This window comes from Salvelinus alpinus, chromosome 11, assembly GCF_045679555.1.
Source record: "Salvelinus alpinus chromosome 11, SLU_Salpinus.1, whole genome shotgun sequence".
In the NCBI taxonomy this organism is placed as follows: domain Eukaryota; kingdom Metazoa; phylum Chordata; class Actinopteri; order Salmoniformes; family Salmonidae; genus Salvelinus; species Salvelinus alpinus.
In genome coordinates this window covers 55,538,475-55,560,643 of record NC_092096.1, presented here as the reverse complement: position 1 = coordinate 55,560,643, position 22,169 = coordinate 55,538,475, and the positions used below count along the sequence as shown (strand labels likewise).

Sequence of the window (22,169 nt, the reverse complement as noted above, 5' to 3'; positions counted from 1 at the left end):
TTTCAATGATTTTCATATAAAGAAATCAATCAATTAAAATAAATAAATGAGGCCCTAATCTATGGATTTCACTTGACCGGGAATACAGATATGCATTTGTTGGTCACAGATAGCTTCAAAAAAGGTAGGGGTTTGGATCAGAAAACCAGTCAGTATCTTGTGTGACCACCATTTGCCTCATGCAGCACGACACATCTCCTTCGAATAGAGTTGATCAGGCTGTTGATTGTGGCCTGTGGAATGTTGTCCCACTCCTCTTCAATGGCTGTGCGAAGCTGCTGGATATTGGTGGAACTGGAATACGCTGTCGTACATGTCGATCCAGAGCATCCCAAACATGCTCATTACGCAGCCCATGGAAGAACTGGGACATTTTCAGCTTCCAAGAATTGTGTACAGATCATTGCGACATGGGACCATGCATTATCATGCTGAAACATGAGGTGATGGCGGAGGATGAAAGGCACGACAATGGGCCTCAGGATCTTGTCACGGTATCTCCGTGCTTTCAAATTGTCATCGACAAAATGCAATTTTGTTCGTTGTCTGTACCTTATGCCTGCCCGTACCATAATCCCACTGCCACCATGGGGCACTCTGTTCACAACATTGACATCAGCAAACCGCTTGCCCACATGACGCCATACACATGACGTCTGCCATCTGCCCAGTACAGTTGAAACCCGGGATTCATCTGTGAAGAGCACACTTCTACAGCGTTCTCAGGTAAACATTCCAGCAGTCATCATGCAAATTGCACGCTCCCTCAATTTGAGACATCTGTGGCATTGTGTTGTGTGACAAAACTGCACATTTTAAAATGGCCTTTTTTTGTCCCCAGCACAAGGTGCACCTTTGTAATAACCAAATAACCATGCTGTTTAATCAGCTTCTTGATATGTCACAACTGTCAGGTGGATGGATTATCTTGGCAAAGGAGAAATGCTCACTAACAGGGATGTAAACTAATTTGGGCACCAAATTTGAGAGAGAGAAGCTTTTTGTGCATATGTAAAATTTCTGGGATCTTTTATTTCAGCTCATGAAACATGGGACCAACGCTTTACATCTTGCATTTATATTTTTGTTCAGTGTTTATGGTAACACTTAGCCTATAGTGCTTTATTACTTGTTATAAGCATGTATGAGCATTTACATAGTCTGACAATTTGAAATCAGCATGAAAAAAAGAATGATAGAAGCCTTTCCAACTAAATAAACTATCACAATGTAGAATGTAAAGATAGAGACGGATGAACCTGACGGACATTAAGGCGATCTCTCTCAAGTAATACACTGCTCAAAAAAATAAAGGGAACACTTAAACAACACAATGTACCTCCAAGTCAATCACACTTCTGTGAAATCAAACTGTCCACTTAGGAAGCAACACTGATTGACAATACATTTCACATGCTGTTGTGCAAATGGAATAGACAACAGGTGGAAATTATAGGCAATTAGCAAGACACCCCCAATAAAGGAGTGGTTCTGCAGGTGGTGACCACAGACCACTTCTCAGTTCCTATGCTTCCTGGCTGATGTTTTGGTCACTTTTGAATGCTGGCGGTGCTTTCACTCTAGTGGTAGCATGAGACGGAGTCTACAACCCACACAAGTGGCTCAGGTAGTGCAGCTCATCCAGGATAGCACATCAATGCGAGCTGTGGCAAGAAGGTTTGCTGTGTCTGTCAGCGTAGTGTCCAGAGCATGGAGGCGCTACCAGGAGACAGGCCAGTACATCAGGAGATGTGGAGGAGGCCGTAGGAGGGCAACCACCCAGCAGCAGGACCGCTTCCTCCGCTTTTGTGCAAGAAGGAGCAGGAGGAGCACTGCCAGAGCCCTGCAAAATGACCTCCAGCAGGCCACAAATGTACATGTGTCTGCTCAAACGGTCAGAAACAGACTCCATGAGGGTGGTATGAGTGCCCGACGTCCACAGGTGGGGGTTGTGCTTACAGCCCAACACAGTGCAGGACGTTTGGCATTTGCCAGAGAACACCAAGATTGGCAAATTCGCCACTGGCGCCCTGTGCTCTTCACAGATGAAAGCAGGTTCACACTAAGCACATGTGACAGACGTGACAGTCTGGAGACGCCGTGGAGAACGTTCTGCTGCCTGCAACATCCTCCAGCATGACCGGTTTGGCGGTGGGTCAGTCATGGTGTGGGGTGGCATTTCTTTGGGGGGCCGCACAGCCCTCCATGGGCTCGCCAGAGGTAGCCTGACTGCCATTAGGTACCGAGATGAGATCCTCAGACCCCTTGTGAGACCATATGCTGGTGCGGTTGGCCCTGGGTTCCTCCTAATGCAAGACAATGCCTCATGTGGCTGGAGTGTGTCAGCAGTTCCTGCAAGAGGAAGGCATTGATGCTATGGACTGGCCCGCCCGTTCCCCAGACCTGAATCCAATTGAGCACATCTGGGACATCATGTCTCGCTCCATCCACCAACGCCACGTTGCACCACAGACTGTCCAGGAGTTGGCGGATGCTTTAGTCCGGGTCTGGGAGGAGATCCCTCAGGAGACCATCCGCCACCTCATCAGGAGCATGCCCAGGCGTTGTAGGGAGGTCATACAGGCACGTGGAGGCCACACACACTACTGAGCCTCATTTTGACTTGTTTTAAGGACATTACATCAAAGTTGGATCAGCCTGTAGTGTGGTTTTCCACTTTAATTTTGAGTGTGACTCCAAATCCAGACCTCCATGGGTTGATAAATTTGATTTCCATTGATAATTTTTGTGTGATTTTGAGAAAAATGTAAAGAAAAAAGTATTTAATAAGAATAGTTCATTCATTCATATCTAGGATGTGTTATTTTAGTGTTCCCTTTATTTTTTTGAGCAGTGTATTTGGCAGGGTGTAGCTCGAGCCCCTTGCCATGGGAATCATTTTGGAGCCTAGTTATGCCAGATGTTGGGCTGTGTTACTAGATTAAAAGGCATGTGCTTCTGTTGCACTAGATCCAATAGAACAGGTGCAACAGCATCATCAACACATGATGTGACTGTATGGGCTACAGCAGATCCAGTCGCTGTGCAATTGTGAGGTTTTCTCCCACAGAAAAAAAAAACTATTAGGAGAAGAGAAACATGGATAGTCACAGACCGATATAAAGCCGGTGAGGACAGGATGGGTCCCATGGAGATTATTCTACTCATTTGAAGAAGGGAGAGAGGGCTATACAATGGGTTTGTATCGCTTTAACATCCTCTGACGTCAGCCTGATGCATGATCTCCCCAGCCTACTCTAATGCGAGCAGAGAGGAGACGGACTAGTTCTGTAGCCTAACGGAGTTTACGGAGGGGAAAAAAGGTAGCCTAGTGTTGGCCACTAATTTGGAATAGTGGATTTTCGTCCGTTTGACACCAGTGATGCTCTTCAAAGATGACAAAGCACTTGATGGGAGAAATATAAGACATTTTTTAAAAGAGAAGCAACATTCTATAGAGACAGAGTAGGGATGCTCGAGCGTTGTCACAGCGACACATCTTGCTAGGACACTGTGCACGCGCCCCGCCGGGAGAGAGGAGGGAGCGTGTGCGAGCGAAAGAGGCAATCGCACAAGCACAGCATATTTTAAGTCTATACCAGTCGGCGGAGAATCACGGAAACCGTGGAACGCTGTTATACAGCGACGAAGCAGGCAAGCACCACCAAATCGTCCAAGGTATTCAAACTGTCGTTGGTGCTGTCCTCTCCACCGGCGAAGGGCAAGCGGGGATGTATTTTTTGTAGAAAATTCACCCGCATTTAAAATCACAGTTGACAATTTATGTAGATGAGGAATTAGTCTATATCGTTTTGTTGTCAACAAAGAACGAGATATAAAGATATGTAGAGTGACGCGTCAGAGAAACTGATCAAACGAACAATTCATGTAGGCTATTTATTATTATTGCTATGCGGAGGAGGCGGGGGAGCCAATTCTTTGTAGTCTACCTTGGTGGAAGAATCATTCCAAAACCCGCTTTAATGCCTTTATCTAGTGCATGTGTAATGCGCCATACGCAGCAATAGGCTTTATTTTTTGGTAGCCTATTCATTTCCCTCCGTCATTGTCTCCCGGTCCCTTATCAGAATGTGGTAGTCCGGTCAACCTGCAGGTCGGTCAGATTGAGCTGGTGTTGTCGGTAAACAGAAACCGGGGAAGGTTTTCAAAGTCTAAGCTTCTCCAAAGGACTATGCTTCAATATTTCCCGTTCTAAAGGAATGGTGTGACAACGGTCTAGAAGTCAAAGACGAGGGCAAAATCAAAGGATTCCTTTGGAAAACCCTTGGATTCCTGCTACCCCCTTGGAACACATAACAGGTAAGCGCATACTGTATCACCCTCGGTCGTCGAGAATGTAGGAATTCTTTCCATTCGCCTATTTCATAGAAAACATTTGAATACAATAAGTGATTCGTTCTCTATAATTAAGCCACAATATAATTAGGCTACATGTTACTTTGCCAGTCCCTTTATTTTGGGTAACAAATCGCATAGAATGCCTGTCAAATTCCACTAATAGTTCTCTTGTCGTTTGAAGCTTCGCCTTGGAACCTGTTGTAAAGGATTGCGTGCTGTGTCATAACCATTGTGATACATCTCCAACAAGCAACCTGTTCAAAAGGTTTTGAGCCCCCTTTTCCCAATAATGGTGCGGGCAGGGAATATATCTTCTGTTTTTAATGAGGACGGAATTCAAACACTTCTTCTGTGGTGTTGCTCCACACAGCCTATGTAGATGTTGCCGGCTTGTGGTGGCAGTGGAGAATAGCCTAAAGTAGAGTCATATCAAACCACCCCATAGCCTTTAAACTTAAGCCTATCAACCACCACTTAGTTTGTCTTCAGAATGGTTTGTAAATATTAACAGATGACCTTTTAACAAGTCTACTATGCTATTTCCTCCGATTGTCTAATGAATGACTTCGTGGCAATGTTTTAATGTTGTACTTGCGTGGTTTATGGGAGAAATGGGTCAACGATAGGATCCACAATTTGCACGCCCCCTCCTCATCCCCCTCCAAAGAGAGTTTCCAATGAAACCTATCTATCTGAGCATCTTATGTGTTGTCGCAGGGCAGAGAGCTAGCCCCCGACAGGAAACGCCATGCCTGTGAGAACATATGTCTCTCACACACACTGACTGCAAAGAATGGGCCACATTTATATGCGGGGCTGGTATGGAGGGCATTCCAAGCTCCAGTTGATGGTAGAATTCAACAGAGACAAGAAGACCCCTGTTCTTATCAGCCTGAGAGGCTGGGCACACACACAATCTCACACACACACACACACAATCTCACACACACACAATCTCACACACACACACACACACACACACACACACACACACACACACACACACACACACACACACACACACACACACACACACACACACACACACACACATACACACGCTGGCTGCTCAAAGCTCTGTGGTTGCCCTATATAGCAGATATTATGGATAGCTCTGTGTACCAGGTGGGAGACCATTTAATGGATCCGGGAAATGTGTTGTGTGACTCTGTCCTTGTGCTGAATAGATGATGTCACAGAGAGTTGTATATCCCTCTACTGGGAGGGAGCTGGGAGGAGGAGTTGGATGACCTTTGAAATATGTATTCGGAGATTCTTGAAATATGTGGGAGAGTGTGTGTGTGCAGGTTGATGTGGCTATGGGTATGCACTTGTGTGTGTGTGTGTGTGTGTGCCCTCTTGCGTGTGTGTGTTTGTGTGTGTGCATATCAGTGTATGTGTGTGTGTGTGTGTGGTGTGTGTGTGTGTGTGTGTGTGTGTGTGTGTGTGTGTGTGTGTGTGTGTGTGTGTGTGTGTGTGTGTGTGTGTGTGTGTGTGTGTGTGTGTGTGTGTGTGTGTGTGTGTGAAGAGCAGTGCTCTGCAGCAACACGTCTTGTTTATTTATATGGCAACAGTAGATTCATGTACTCTAATTCATTTACAATGGGCCCAATAAACATAGGAGACAGGTGGCCTTGTCAAGGAGACCCATACATACTTACTCGCCATGCTGTGGGGTGTGTGTGTGTGTTTTAGCTGTTTTTGCTTTGAACGTGTCTCTGTGTGTGTGTGTTTCTGTGTCTCTTACGAGTGTGTGTGTGTGTGTGTGTGTGTGTGTGTGTGTGTGTGTGTGTGTGTGTGTGTGTGTGTGTGTGTGTGTGTGTGTGTGTGTGTGTGTGTGTGTGTGTGTGTGTGTGTGTGTGTGTGTGTGTGTGTGTGTGTGTGTGTGTGTGTGTGTCTGTACAGTATGTCTGTGTGTGTGCATGTGCATGTTTTAGCTGTTTTTGCCTTGCAGGTGGCTCTGTGTGTGTGTGTGTTTCTGTGTCTCTTATGAGTGTGTGTGTGTGTATGTTTTCAATGTTTCTGTGCGTGTGCGTGTGTGTCTGTATGCCTGTGCGTGTGCATGTGGGCGTACGCACTCTCAGACTCCGAACACAGACACAAGCCAAGGCAAGACGGAGACTGAGGGAGGTCCATTCAGACAGAGGCAGATGGGCTGAGATATTCAAGGAAGTGTGCTAGATTGATAGCTCATGGCGTGGGTCGCTAACAATTAAACAGATGGAGAGGACGTTGTGACAGTCGAAAGTTGACCCATCCTCTGCTTTCTGAGCCGCCACTCATTCTGTCTCGGCGCAGCTTGGTTTTGATATTCACATTGCTTGTGATCACTCACAGATTCACGGTGTGTCGCCAATTCCGTTTTAATTGTGCATTTGATAGTAGATGGAGCCTCGAGTGTGTAGGGCTATATCATGTATTGATGTCAATCTTAGACAAGTTTGTTTTTCCTTAATTGGCAACGTGTTATGTGCTTGCTTACTTGTATGTGTTATGTGATGCAAATTGATCTACTGATTTCATGTTTCTCATATAGGTATTGGGAATATGGGAAATTCCAAGGGGTAGACCAGGGGTAGGTAACTAGATTCAGCCACGGGCCAATTTTTGTCCGAGTGGATGGTCAGGGGGCCGGAACATAATTGTAATAATTTGTACACTGCAAATTGGCCACAACTGAGCCCAAAAAGAGATTGTATTTGAAAATAACAATCATTTCATACCTTGATTCAATTGATTATATACAGTGTCCTGAGAGTGTGAAGAGTCTGCTACTGTACCGCGGACGGATGGCAGGAGTCTGACTCAGACTGTTGTCTAGACTGGCCAGTTTCAACTCAACCTACAGGTGTGTTTCCGTGGTTTGACAGTTGGTAGTGTATGCAGGACAAGGATTTGAATGACAGGTGCGAGAGAGCATTTAGTGGGCACCTCCAATAGGAAACTGGGGCACCCCACTAGTGCTACACATACAGTATATGAGCACACTCGTTGTAACTCAACGTTACAAATTCCTCAACGTGGTCCTACGGCACCCCCAAGAGTCAATGTAGAGCTGTAAGCCTGATGTGACTGTGTCCATGTCTCCCGGCTAGTTTTCTCCTGTAGAAGACCTTGTCTGTCAGTATGTGGTTTGTTTCTCTTCATAAACGTGGTGGTTCGGACCGAGGCCGAGTCCCAAATAGCACACTACTCTCTACGTAGTGCACTACTTTTGACCAGGGCCCATAGGGCTTCGATTGACGCAAATTTTATTTTCTGCAGTCAATTGCATCCAGTGTTAAGTCAGTCCGTCCTGTTGCTTGTCGGACCTTCCGCCCGTCTCCACCAAAACATGGCGCGTCATCTGTCCCGGGGGCTCTCATTAAGGTGAGATCAAGGTTGGTGTTCACACGCACGCGCACGCACACGCACGCACACACACCACTCAAAGGTGTTCGCAAAAAACACAACTCACTGTCTAATAAGGCTAGCGCTACTGACAGCCAGATCACCGGCGGTACCCAGACCACCGGCTAAGACCAGACCACTTGCTTTCACTCTCCCCCGATCAGAGACAGACAGAGAGACACGGCATCACGGACAGACAGACCCCTTGCTAGGCTAGCCAGATCTTGCTCGGAGAGAGTTTGATATTGGTGCTGTGGTGGGGGGTTTGGTTTCTCCCTAAATCCCTTTGACAATAGACATAAATCCAAACATCAGAAGAAGCTAGGCATTTTGATTTCGCTGTGTGTGCGGGTGGATTTCAATGTGAGACTGGGAATCTTCTGAATCCAAACAACATAATTTCAGACATCTCAAAGGGATTATAGACAGACATGTAGCCTAGTTCCTGAGTTGTCGGCCAACACTTCCTTATTATCGGCCAATCGAGAGGTCGTCCCGATTGCATTGACACAGTATGTAGTTTATCCCTATGGATGATAATTAATTCTGTGTGTGTGTGTGTGTGTGTGTGTGTGTGTGTGTGTGTGTGTGTGTGTGTGTGTGTGTGTGTGTGTGTGTGTGTGTGTACGTGTGTGTGTTATGATTCATTTCTACCTGGTTTACAGTAGTAGGGTATGTGGCCTAATGTCCTCTGCTACTATTTTGGAACCATGTCAAAATGGATTTAACTCAACACATATAAATCCCAATGACATGAGTGTGGATTAAATTATATTTACATCATGTAGGCTACTGCCCCTTTAAGAGCTAGAATCGATTATGTACCTTATGTTGTGATTCTCACCAAATATGTAGGGCCCCATAAAATCCGCATTATGGAAAACGTGGATGGAATCATGGAATCCAGACATTAACATGGAATTAAACAATATTCAAAAATGTGTTGAGCTCAGTAGGAAATCATCTAAATCTATTGAATTTATTAGAACGTTCATTAATTTGCCCAAGTGACTAATAAAACATGAACAAAATGCATTAGTGATTCATGTTTCTTTCTGAAACGGCACAGGAATGCTCCTGTCTGTGTGTGATGTGCGCTTATGTCTCGTTTTCACTTTGTGTAGCCGTTAGCGGTAATGCTAATGATCGCCATCTGCTGGTATAAAAAAAACATTTATAGGCTTTCCCAAAAAACTTATTGATTAAAAGTTAGCTACAAAGTAGCCTATGCTTACCTGGCAGAAGGATATCATGATTATGTGCATCAATCCAGTGGCCATTTGTTTTGTAAACCCTGCATTCACATGGGTGCTACTGAAACACTATTAACCAAAAAACGGCCTCTGCCTGGTGCTCATTACATTGAAGGGTAACTTAACTCAGCAAAAAAAGAAATGTCCTCTCACTGTCAACTGCATTTATTTTCAGCAAACTTAACATGTGTAAATATTTGTATGAACATAACAAGATTCAACAACTGAGACATAAACTGAACAAGTTCCACAGACATGTGACTAACAGAAATGGAATAATGTGTCCCTGAACAAAGGGGGGGGGGTCAAAATCAAAAGTAACAGTCAGTTTCTTGTGTGGCCACCAGCTGCATTAAGTACTGCAGTGCATCTCCTCCTCATGGACTGCACCAGATTTGCCAGTTCTTGCTGTGAGATGTTACCCCACTCTTCCACCAAGGCACCTGCAAGTTCCCGGACATTTCTGGGGGGAATTGCACTAGCCCTCACCCTCCGTTCCAACAGGTCCCAGACGTGCTCAATGGCATTGAGATCCGGGCTCTTCGCTGGCCATGGCAGAAAACTGACATTCCTGTCTTGCAGGAAATCACACACAGAACGAGCAGTATGGCCGGTGGCATGTCAGGGTGAGCCTGCAGGAAGGGTACCACATGAGGGAGGAGGATGTCTTCCCTGTAACGCACAGCGTTGAGATTTCCTGCAATGACAACAATCTCAGTCCGATGATGCTGTGACACACCGCCCCAGACCATGACGGACCCTCAACCTCCAAATCGATCCCGCTCCAGAGTACAGGCCTCGTTGTAACGCTCATTCCTTCGACAATAAACGCGAATCTGACCATCACCCCTGGTGAGACAAAACCGTGACTCATCAGTGAAGAGCACTTTTTGCCAGTCCTGTCTGGTCCAGCGACGGTGGGTTTGTGCCCATAGGCGACGTTGTTGCCGGTGATGTCTGGTGAGGACCTGCCTTACAACAGGCCTACAAGCCATCAGTCCAGCCTCTCTCAGCCTATTGTGGACAGTCTGAGCACTAATGGAGGGATTGTGCGTTCCTGGTGTAACTCGGGCAGTTGTTGTTGCCATCCTGTACCTGTCCCGCAGGTGTGATGTTCGGATGTACCGACCCTGTGCAGGTGTTGTTACACGTGGTCTGCCACTGCAAGGACTATCAGCTGTCCGTCCTGTCTCCCTGTAGCGCTGTCTTAGGCGTCTCACAGTACGGACATTGCAATTTATTGCCCTGGCCACATCAGCGGTCCTCATGCCTCCTTGCAGCATGCCTCAGGCACGTTCAAGCAGATGAGCAGGGACCCTGGGCATCTTTCTTTTGGAGTTTTTCAGAGTCAGTAGAAAGGCCTCTTTAGTGTCCTAAGTTTTCGTAACTGTGACCTTAATTGCCTACCGTCTGTAAGCTGTTAGTGTCTTAACGACCATTCCACAGGTGCATGTTCATTAATTGTTTATGGTTCATTGAACAAGCATGGGAAACAGTGTTTAAACCCTTTACAATGAAGATCTGTGAAGTTATTTGGATTTTTACAAATTATCTTTGAAAGACAGGGTCCTGAAAAAGGGACGTTTCTTTTTTTGCTGAGTTTACATCCAAAATAAAAATAAATAAAAGTGATTATTCCCAGACCTGAAGTGGTCTCCTGATGTAGTTTAAGCATGTTTGTGTACTTAGAACATCCAATTGAGTTGTTTTTGAAAACCTGAAAGACAATTTTAAAATGGAAACCTGGGAAAACAAAACAGAGATAACGGAATTTGGGAAATAAACTCAACAGAATCAGGCAAAAATAAAACAGATTTCATAGGGCCATAAATATGTTGTCTACTCGCACTATTCAAACCCCACAATCAAATTAACAGTTGATGAAGCTTTCTTATCCTATGCACATATTGCAAATAATCTGAACAAACAACTCCATCCTTGACAATTGCTAATCAATTTCCAAAAACAGCAAGTTTTTTTCTGTGAACCTGCACATCATCATCTTCTCTCGTTTGTGGCACCAATGTAAGGGGTATGGCAGGGGAAATGGTGTTGCAGTAGTCTAGTGTGTGGCGCAGGAGTAACTACAAGCGAACCTGGGTAGCTTTGTTTTCACATTGCCCTAAAAAGGGAACCGGACTGCGGAATTCAAGCAAACCAAACTTAGAGCACCTCTCAAGTTGGTTTCGGTTCGATTCGCTTTGGCGTCTCTTTTGAAGAGTCTGAGTTGCACAATTGTTTTTACAAACCAGTTCACAAAAATTTTCTTAAAGGGACAAAGTATGAAGACACCCTAACAGTACATAACGCTATCGGGATAAGTGTAGGACCATAGCGATATAGTACATTGTCAATGTATGACTTCCATTATGCTCACTACTATAGCATCCTCTGCTCTTCCACTATTGCAAACGGACAAACACACATACAGATGTATTCATTTGAGATGGTTTGCTACAGCAAGAAAGTAATCCTGAAGCAACAGGAAATGTGAATTATTATGTGAATATGATTCATTCAAAATGGAAATGACAAACTTCAGATGCCTTTTTAAACCTCAAATACACTACAAGTTTTAAATTTCCTGCATTGCAAGAAGGTTCTCCTGCAACAGGGTAATCAAATTAAGATCCTACATCTGTAGACCCATTAATATGGACTGGGAGTAACACCACTGCGTGCACACGCACACACACACACACACACACACACACACACACACACACACACACACACACACACACACACACACACACACACACACACACACACACACACACACACACTGCGACGGTAACAACCTTAAGAGTGGTGGCTGAACCGTAATGCTGGGAAGAGGAGAGGAGAAGCGGAGAGAGGGAGAAAGAGAGAGAGAGTATAGTGTGGCGAGGATTATCACTGTGCTGTATAATGATGTGGGTTGTTACTTTCAGACTCACACGGGCGCAGGCACACACACACATATACACACACAAGCACGCACACACACACACACTGGAGCCGGTCTCATTCTGAGTTTCAGACCATCTAGTATAATGAGCCACTGGCATGGTAACTTTCTCCTACTATAGGGAGGATGTGAGGCATTTGATGTCCATCCATTGACATAAGTGGCTGAGGTCTTAGTGGTTGGGTTTGAGGCATTGGCAGAGTTGTTACCTCAGATGCACACAGGCAGGCAGGCAGCAAGACTAATGGGGCCACCTGACAATACATGGGGACCAGGTCCGCTCCCCTGAGAGAAAGTCGCTATGCTAGCTGCTGTTCGCTTCTGTAACTAGATGAGTCGTTTCCACCTCACTGCCACTAGCTGTCCCTTGATGGACAGTCCATGTATGGATGCTAACGAATAGAGTCTTTTGGATAAGCTAGCCAAACGCACGCACACACACACACACACACACAGACACACACACAGACACACACACAGACACACACACAGACACACACACACACACACACACACACACACACACACACACACACACACAGACACACACACACAGTACACTCTCTCTCACACACACAAACACTCACACACTCTTCTCCCTGACAGTCAGTTCTACGCTAGGGAGCCGACGGCGGCTGGGAGCGTTGGGATAGAAGCTTGTTAGGGAGAGAGCCGGTAGCGTGACAGTGATGAACGAGCGGTGGATCTGGGAGTGTCACACTTTCGCTTCCGCTTCGTGCAGCGAGCGACGCCATCACGATGATGATCATCTCTGTTATTGTCACAATCAGCAGCCCCTTGGGATGAAATGTGAGATGCACGCACACACACAACACTGAAGGGTGCTGGGAGTGTGTGTGTGTGTGTGTGTGTGTGTGTGTGTGTGTGTGTGTGTGTGTGTGTGTGTGTGTGTGTGTGTGTGTGTGTGTGTGTGTGTGCACCGCTTCAAACACCTTCCGGCATGCCTTTCCCCTTCCATTTATCCTGATGGACTTAAATCATTTTGGGGGGATTTCTTTACATGCTGTTAGGTTCTAGCCTGAAACCCAAACGGATATGCTTTGTTACACCATGTTTTCACTTCAGTGACGGAGCATATCACTTTGAATTCCAGACTTGTAGGGTTCTGCTTAGTGCCGACCGTTCATGTGGATGAACAATACAGCAGGTGATGATTGATCGATCGGTAGCTCTTTGCACTCTCTCAAGGCTGAATCCAACCCTCAATGATGTGTGTGTGTATGTGTGTGTGCGTGCGTGTGCGTGTGTGTGTGTGTGTGTGATACTGTAAGGGTGGAACGCACCAGTGGAGAGAGAGTGAGAGGTAGAGAGGCTCGCTGGTGTCATCCACCTAATGAACAGCGTTTAGGGATCTAGACCCAGATCACACGCTAACGCTAGTCACTAATGAGCAGTGAGATTGCTTTCCCTGGTCTATCTGCTAGCGCCTAGTGGTTTGGCGACTCGTGTTCTCCCTCCTCCGTCTCTTTCCTCTCCTCTCCCAGGCCTCAGTGCGGCACTACTAGGCTGTATTCATTTGGGCACCATGTAGCAAAACGTTTCGCTACGAGCGCTTCTTATTGGCTTCTTAAGTTCAGTTTCTCTCCCCTGTTTTAGTCAAGGTTTCTTCCGTTTGGTGCTTAATGAGTAGGACCCAGAATAGGACACTGTCCAACTCAGTACTAACTCCCATGGAAAGAGATAAAAAGCTGCAGAGAACGAGCAAAGACCTGCCTGGCTACCTGGGAAAGCAGCTTTGCCCCCCTGGCGCCTAGATTAAACGATTTCTCGCTATTTCTGATTAAAACTCTGGGGAGTTAGAAGTAAGGGGGGGAATAGGGAGAGGGGAAAGAGAAGGTGCAAGTCAGCAGGATTTCATCCCCCTCCTCCTCCATCCCTCCATCCCTCCATCCCTGAAAAACAGAGAGGGAGACTAAACACATTTCAGAGGATGAGCTCGATCCCTTAACCGGAAAACGTATTTCTCATTCCAGGAGTCGAAAACTGTGTGTTTGTGTTTGTGTGTGTGTGTGTGTGTGTGAATGGATTTTCAAATGGTCTTTGATTTCTTGTGCTCGATCTCCATGGCATAGTGTAGCCTCAGGATCAAACCCCTGTGAACATTTACACTTATCGATACTGTAAAATGTACTTCATAATCATGGAACATGAAAGAAAATCCTAATAGATAATTGATAGACATTTCCCTGCTGTTACGTTTGCCGTGTTTGACTGGCCAGTAGTGCACCTGTAATGGTAACTATAACCATTTAATTCTCAAACATGACATCTCAGACTTCTTTCTACTGGTTTCCATTGTCTTCTCTGGTCCTTCTTACCACCGTCACCACTACCCTTCAACATCTACCCCTCTACCCCTAATACTCCATCCTTTGTCCCTAACTAGGACTGGCAATTGCCGGGGGCTTCACGATACGATATTATCACGATACTTACTGTAGGTGCCGATTCGATATGTATTGCGATTCGATACTGTGATTTTATTGCGATTCGATGTTCCAAACATATTGTTCACCATATGTCTGCTGCAGAGAGACAAGAGAGAGCCAGGAGAAAAATAGTTTTGATCAGTCATGGAAATAAAAGGGCTGAAAACAAATTGGCTCCCTATTTTAAAAGAAGATGGAGAACAAGCTACAGTATTGTCACGGATCCTTCCAGGAACTGTCATTACGCACACCTGGTCCCTATTCATTTTGATGAGTAATTGTATAAGTGTGCTCTTTGTTCACCGTTGTCCTGTCGGTGATTGTTCCCATGTCCGTTGGTGGTGCGAGTACCTACGCGTTGGTTCAGCTATTATGCTGCCTGCTTTATATATTGTGTATTACGGCTATCGTCCCGTGTCGTTCAACGAGGTACTCCTCACTCTTTTGTTTGGGTTTCTTTCTTGTTTGTGCAGGTACAGTCGTATAGCGCAAAAATAATATATTGTCAAAATGATACGATAATAATCTTTAAAAGAAATATTCCGATATGTAAATACAGATTTTTTCACCCATCACTAGCTCCAACCCAACCGTCCATCCTTCAACCTCTCCTTCCCGGCATCCCTCCATCATCATATCTCTACCTCCCCTCATCCCTCCATCCCAGCCCTTGTTCTTCCATCCCTCCTTTCCGTCCATCTTTCCTTTCTTTCTCCTCTCCACTTAGTTAACCCATTGATCAGTCTGGAGAGGTCCTCATAGAGCACTCCTCCTCCATCCCTCGTCCCCACCCCTCCCTCCTCCTCGGTTCGACCCCTCGCTCAAGAGCCCTGATGGAATACCCCGGGGCTCCCCCCGAAGAACTAACTGGGAGAGGAGGAGAGGACGGGTCAACCTTGTTCATGTACAACCTCACTGTTCAATAGACTTTCCTCGGCCCCCCATGTATCAGTAATTCCGTTTTTTGTATTCTTTCTCTCCGCGGAAGGAGGTGGGGACTTGCAGTGGGTGGCTGGCTGTTCAGTGATTTGCCCCATTAGAAGGATCGTTATGGAGCAAGGCTATAGAGTCAAGTCCCCGCCCCCATCCACCTCTGTTCCCTTAAACAGCTCCAGCAACACGCCCCCCCTCTCCTCCTCCCTCCGTCCTCCCTCCTTAACCACCTCTCCTCACCCCTCAACCCCTCTCTTCCTTCTCAACCCTCCCCTTTTCCAACCCCCTCCTCTCTCCATCCATCCCTCTCTCCTCAACCCCCCTCTGCTTCTCCTCTAGTCTGACCTTCATTCTGGCCTAATGGAGTGTGGAGCCTTGGTAAATGGATCAAAACCAAGAACACGTGTTGATCCAGTCCTGCGCCTGTGTGTGTGTGTGTGTGTGTGTGTGTGTGTGTGTGTGTGTGTGTGTGTGTGTGTGTGTGTGTGTGTGTGTGTGTGTGTGCGTGCGTGCGTGCGTGCGTGCGTGCGTGCGTGCGTGCGTGCGTGCGTGTGTGGTGCTGGAGGGAGGTGATTTAAAGGTTACAGCCATCGGAGCTATACTACACCTCAACCATCACTGACGCTTGTATGACGTAACACATAAAATATGTCCCAATTATTTGTCCAGGTGCGGGAAACAGTACTGGTTCCGGTGGGCAAAAATCACTAGAATGGCTTACCAAGAAAAACTTCCAAAAGGAGGTGACTGCCATTTCCTCTGAGGAAGACGTCAGCTTGGAAGACATCGTCTTGAGGTGGAAACGTCAGTGACCTGTCCGCATCATGTACAATGGATTAACGTGAGCGATAAGAAATCAATCTTCTGCCCTTTTTTTGTTGCGTCCTCCAACTCCATTTTACCTCAAATTAGTCCTTTTGGAAGTTTTCTTGGTAAGCCATTCGCAGGAAATAATATATTTATGTAAATAGTTATATAACACATGATTTAATTTTTATGCCCAATTTAGATTTTGAAAATTATTTTGTGGTCCTGCTATTCTCCTGGTGTTACGTTGTAGTCGGATATGCTTTTAAAGTATTCTGACATTTTCTGTGTGGATTTCAAGGGTGATCAACAAACAAATGGAGAACAGAGCTGAGAGAGCAGAGCAGTTATTACCTAGAGGATAGACAGAGGATAGATTTCACTTAATGTGCAGGATGCTCCTGTCTGCTGTTGCTAGGGCTACCGTGACTAGACTCTCTACTGACGGAGCTGTTGTTGTCTTGTCTTTGTCCAGTCGAAGCTCGCATCCACTACAAGACCATGGTGCTTGCAAGAGGAACTGCCCCTCCCTACCTTCAGGCTATGCTCAAATCCTACACCCCAACCCAAGCACATCTTTCTACCACCTCAGCCCCCCCCCCCCTACCTCAGACTCTAATTATTGAGGAAAATGTAACTTTCTATGCCTGCGATATGTGGTTGTCCCACCTCGCGATCTTAAGATGAAGTTGGATAAGAGCATCAGCTAAATGACTAAAATGTTGTTGTTTGTTATTGGCAGAGCAGAGAGGTTAGCACCAACAATACTGGTCACGGGTCACGGTCAAGCCGCTCAACGGTCAGGTCGAGAAAAATAACCTTTCTATGACCGCACAGCTTTGATGGACAGGGAATTTAGAGCAGCACCAAGACACCATAGAAGAAGAGTGTTGGAACAAGCGTTCTCAGCTATGGGCAATAATCACATTGTACTGTAGCCGTTTGAGAGGGGGAAAAAAGGCTCTTTCTCTTTGTGTAATTGTGGCTTTACTGTAGTAACTAGCACAATGTCAAATCCCTTTTCTGGGCTTGTGGGCTTTTCGCCTCGTTGGTTTGTGTGCTCGTCGACGTGAGAATGCAGCGGAGTCGGCATGGAGCTTTGATCGTTTGCCATTCGTGTGTTTGTGTCGTTCACTGGCTGGATGGGTGGCTGGCTGGCTGGGTGTTCCAGTGTGACTGCCTGGAGAGTGGCCTAGCCTCCCCAGGGAACCGTTCCCTCCTCATTCCCTCATTCATTCGTCTGGCCACTCTCTCGTAGAGAGTCTCCATGCACACACACACAAACACATTGCAGCGCAAAGTAGGAAGGAATGCTGACGGCTGCAGGCTGCAGTACCGGCCCGGCTACAGACTTGGGTTCCAGTACTTTTCAAAATCTTTGAAATTCTTTGAGAGTTTGCTTCAGCCTGCTCGGAGTGCTAGGTGGGCGGAGTTTGCACTTTTGGGACTTTTGTTTTTTTGCAAGATTTAATTTGATAAACAATACAAAACAGACACATACAAACGACAACATCATACAAACATCAACTACACCACACCTGCCCAGACCATCTGCACACACCCCTAGAGCACGAAATATGGTTATAGATGATTTGTGACCAATTTATGTAGTGCTTATGACGCCTATATGAATGTTTTATGAAGAGTTCATAAGATGCACTTCAAATGAAGCGGGACCATATTCTATACATTAGCTTATACTGGATTAAGCATACATTTTCGTTAACTGTAAATTTGTTAGTTATGCAGCAACTTTCCCTCCATCTTGTCCCAACATTAATTATTTTTAAGTCTTGGTTCCAATAGTTTATATAATTTTCTAAGAGATTGTCAGTTGGATATGCTCTCTACAAGGTTTTGTATATCTTCCCTATCATATGAACATCCGTATCTGACTTGAATAAGATTCTCTCAAGGTTACTATGATGTCCAAAAAATGTCTAATTGAAATTTCATGATATGTAACTTTTAAATTGCATGTATTTGGTCAGCCCAAAACTACTTTTTAATTCTGTCATGAAAATAAATGTATTTTCTCCTACCAAATCATTTTATGGTTTCTATGGTCCCGTGTGGCTCAGTTGGTAGAGCATGGAGCTTGCAATGCCAGGGTTGTGGGTTCGATTCCTACGTGGGACCAGTATGGGGGGAAAAGTATGAAAATATAAGCACTCACTGCTGGAAGTCGTTTTGGATATGAGCGTCTCCTAAAATCTAAATGTATTACTTCAGTTTTCCATGTGACCCAATTTATCTGTGAATTGTGAAAAGCTATCCAAGGATTGTTCCATAGGGGTGTGTTTTTAGGAAGTGATATTGGTTCTTGTGGAATATGTTTCACTGTCTTCCATATTGCTATAGTGTTAACTACAAAGTTTTTCATGTTCTTAGCTTCGTCCTTTGAAAATAGGCACAAAAATATTTTGGGGATGAGCATGTGCATCTTCAATATGTACCCATTGTTCCTCTTAGAGTGCATTTGACTATATGTTGCAAGTAAAAGCCAGGGGTAGCGAGTTAATACAATTCCATGTCTGGAAGGTTAAAACAACCCCCAGAAGATGTAAAACTAAATTTTTTATTCTATGAATTTTATTTGTCCATATTATTTATTTGTCTGTTATGACCCGAGTATACTTTTCTAAAGAATGTCTTCAGTGGAGTAATTGATATTACAAAAACTTTGGCAGCCTGCCATTCTAAAGAGTTTGTTTTCTATTAATGGGAGGATTATTCAATTTAATTACATCTGCTTTCACATTGTTAAGTAATGAGTAATTGTTTGTCGTCACTTATCAAGCATCTTAAGTATTTCATATTTTTTTGAGTCCACTTAAAGGTTTTGCTGTAGATCCGTAGTTATTTTTTTCCTATTGCCATTATGTCCGTTTTTTCCATGTTCATTTTATATCTTCAGATTTTTTTTGTATTCTGAAAATATTTTTCCCAAAAATGTAGTTATAAGTATTGGTCACATATATCAGGAGATCATCTGAAAATAAGTTTAGTTTATGTTCATGTTTACCAATACCTGTTACGTGTCCTGTCCTAATTATTTCTGCAAGCGGTTCAATTGCCAGTGCAAACAGGAGGGGGGAGAGGGGACATCCCTGTCTCATCCCCTTTAAGCAATTTCATCAGATAATGTATTATTTGTGTATATTTTTGCTTTACGACATTTATATAACAATTTTCTAAAATGTATTAGATGAAAGCTTCCTAAGTTTTGAATATTCAAGAAGGTCAAAAGCCTTTTCGACAGCCATTCTTATTTTGGGACTTTTCTATTGCTTCCATTGTCAGGCTAGTTCAATCGAGCACAATTAAAGTATCTGAAATGATTGCAAATAGTACTACAGCCTTCATATATTTTACTACAAGCATATTTCAACATGGCTCACTGCCACTGCCACGGCAGCTTGGAGTAAATCTGGTTTTAGAGGAAAGGACTAATGATGCATATGCTCTTTCTGACAAGGTCTATGGTTGTGCTGCTATCACTTTTCTCTTGTCACATCTGTCTTCAAGGGTTATGATATTAGATAAGAGGATCGGGTGCTCAAAGCAAGACGAGAGGAGAGAATACATGTAGAATGTAACAATTCAATGTGTTCAAACTGAATTGATCTCAAGGGCATGCGGTTGTTCACACAAGGGCTGTGACAATGTCTCGGCTGTTTTCAGTAAAACGATTAGCATGATGTAACCCCCTCCCAGTTCATCTCAGATTCCTTTCTATTCACACACAGTGACAATAGAACATACCATACCTTATGTAGCTTCTCTTTCACCCTACCCATCTCCTCTTCTGTGTCAATTAGAGATTCACACACACACACGCAGACACACACACAAACACACACACACACACACAGATCTGCGTGTCTCTCTGTGCCCCAGCAGCAATGCATTGTGGGTATATTCAGAGGCAGCAGCAGCGGCAGCCGGGCCTGGTGGAACACACACACACACACACACACACACACACACACACACACACACACACACACACACACACACACACATACACACCTAACTTATCCCTCATGGGGTGTCTCACAGCCAGTGATGGAGCAGCAGGTGTACAGCAGGGATTATCTGCAGGGCTGTGTGTCCCATTATGGAGCAACATCAGCATAGCCCTTCCAAGAATAAACAGACCAGCGCTTTGATGGAGAAAGTACCCCGGAGAGAAGGATTCAAACAAAGAATGAAAAGAGGGATGGAGAGAAGGTAGGGGGTGTGTGTGTGTGTGTGTTGGGGGGGGGGTTGGAGCGCCAGAGCGCCAAGCTTTTAATCTGCATGGATAGAGGCACACATATACACACTCCGAGCACGCGCGCACACACACTGAGTGTACACACACAATGCTGACTGAGTATACATTGATACTGAATACACACACACACACACACACACACACACACACACACACACACACACACACACACACACTGGGTACTCTCATGCATGCTAAATACATACATACACACACACATACACACACGCGATGCACTCAATACTGTGCATACACAGAACAAAGATACACTCATTGAATACTGTCATACACACACACAGAACACACAAATACACACGCCTAAGTAACACAGTCTGGATGTATGCACATAATGAAGTCACTCAGGCAGGAATAATTCATTCTGTACGAGGCATTATCCTCATTTAATGGAAAGACACACACATATAAACACTCTCTGTCACGCGTAGATGCAGACATATTTGCACGACACATACACACACACACACACACACATACACATTCTCAAAGGCTTATGATTGTGAATTAGCGATACAGTTGACTGTCACCTTCATTTATCGCTTTGTGGCACAAACGTCACTTCAATGGCAACCGAACTGATTTCTTTATTAAAGCACAGTGACAAGTTCATAGGCAGTTTTTCTAAAAGGTTGCCTGTGTGCCAATGTGTATCAATGCACATCACTCAGACCCCCCAGCTAATGTGTAGTGACGTGTGAGAAGATAATGCAACGGTGGAAAGCAGGCCCTGCGTGTGTTAACTAACTCGCACATAAAATCACACATATGGAGTATTTTCACACCTGTCTGATCACTGCATGTTTCATGTGTTAATCATGTCACGTGACATGTGTGTACACACACACACACACACACACACTCACACACACACATTTTCTTTCTTTACCGATGTTCTACTCCTGGTTTCCCTTGTTCTGTGTGTGTGTGTGTGTGTGTGTGTGTGTGTGTGTGTGTGTGTGTGTGTGTGTGTGTGTGTGTGTGTGTCTTTGGTTGTGTGGGTGTGAGTGGGGTGTGCGTCTGCGTACATGTGTGGCCCTCCAGCGCTTACATAAGAGTTGGAAACAGGTGCAGGTAGAGATTGTGTTTTTGAAACTATTTCTGGGCACACAGGTGGCACAACAACACATCACACTCCCTCTTCAAAGGACGAACAATACCCAGATGTGAGCCCTGGCATGGTGTGTGTGTGTGTGTGTGAGAATATCTGAGGATTAAGATATTGACGCCCAGATGTGAGCCCTGGCATGGCACACCGGACCTGTGCGTGTACATGCCTGTGTGTGTTTTCCAAATGCTTAGATGGTGACACCACAGCTTAATATCCGCAGAACAGAAATCGTAAACGTTTCATTTCCTCTTCCTCTAAATAGCCACAAATCTCCTAAGTGTTGTGAATATAGTAAAACATGTGAACTGTCCCTGTTCCTCAGGATAGCTGTTCTTCACTGATAAGCGCGTTAATGTGTTTTTTTGTGGCATGGTATTTCGATACAGTCCGGACCGGACAGGACCGTGTGTATGATAGGGGGATTACTGAACCCTTTTCATGATCATGATGCTGATGGTGTGAGTGAGTGAGTAAGAACCATTACTGTGGCCTCTGCATTACGACCAGCACACCTCAGGGAGAATGGAGGGTGGGATGCGGAGAGAGACAGACCAGGAGAGAGGGCGAGGGGAGACAGAGAGCGGTTGTTGCACGGTAAGTTATGAAAGGGGGATGGATAGAG

General features: G+C 45.1%; 1 protein-coding gene across 4 annotated transcripts in view; it reads left to right on the top strand.

Moving 5' to 3' along the window:
• The first annotated feature begins 3,267 nt into the window (after positions 1-3,267).
• The window catches only part of LOC139534503 (neuroligin-2-like), a 230,186-nt gene continuing 211,284 nt past the window's right edge, over positions 3,268-22,169 (top strand). For all 4 annotated transcript variants that reach the window (XM_071333688.1, XM_071333687.1, XM_071333686.1 and 1 more), the window contains exon 1: positions 3,268-4,320. The gene's annotated coding sequence lies outside the window, so the exon portion shown is untranslated. The remainder of the gene's footprint in view (positions 4,321-22,169) is intronic.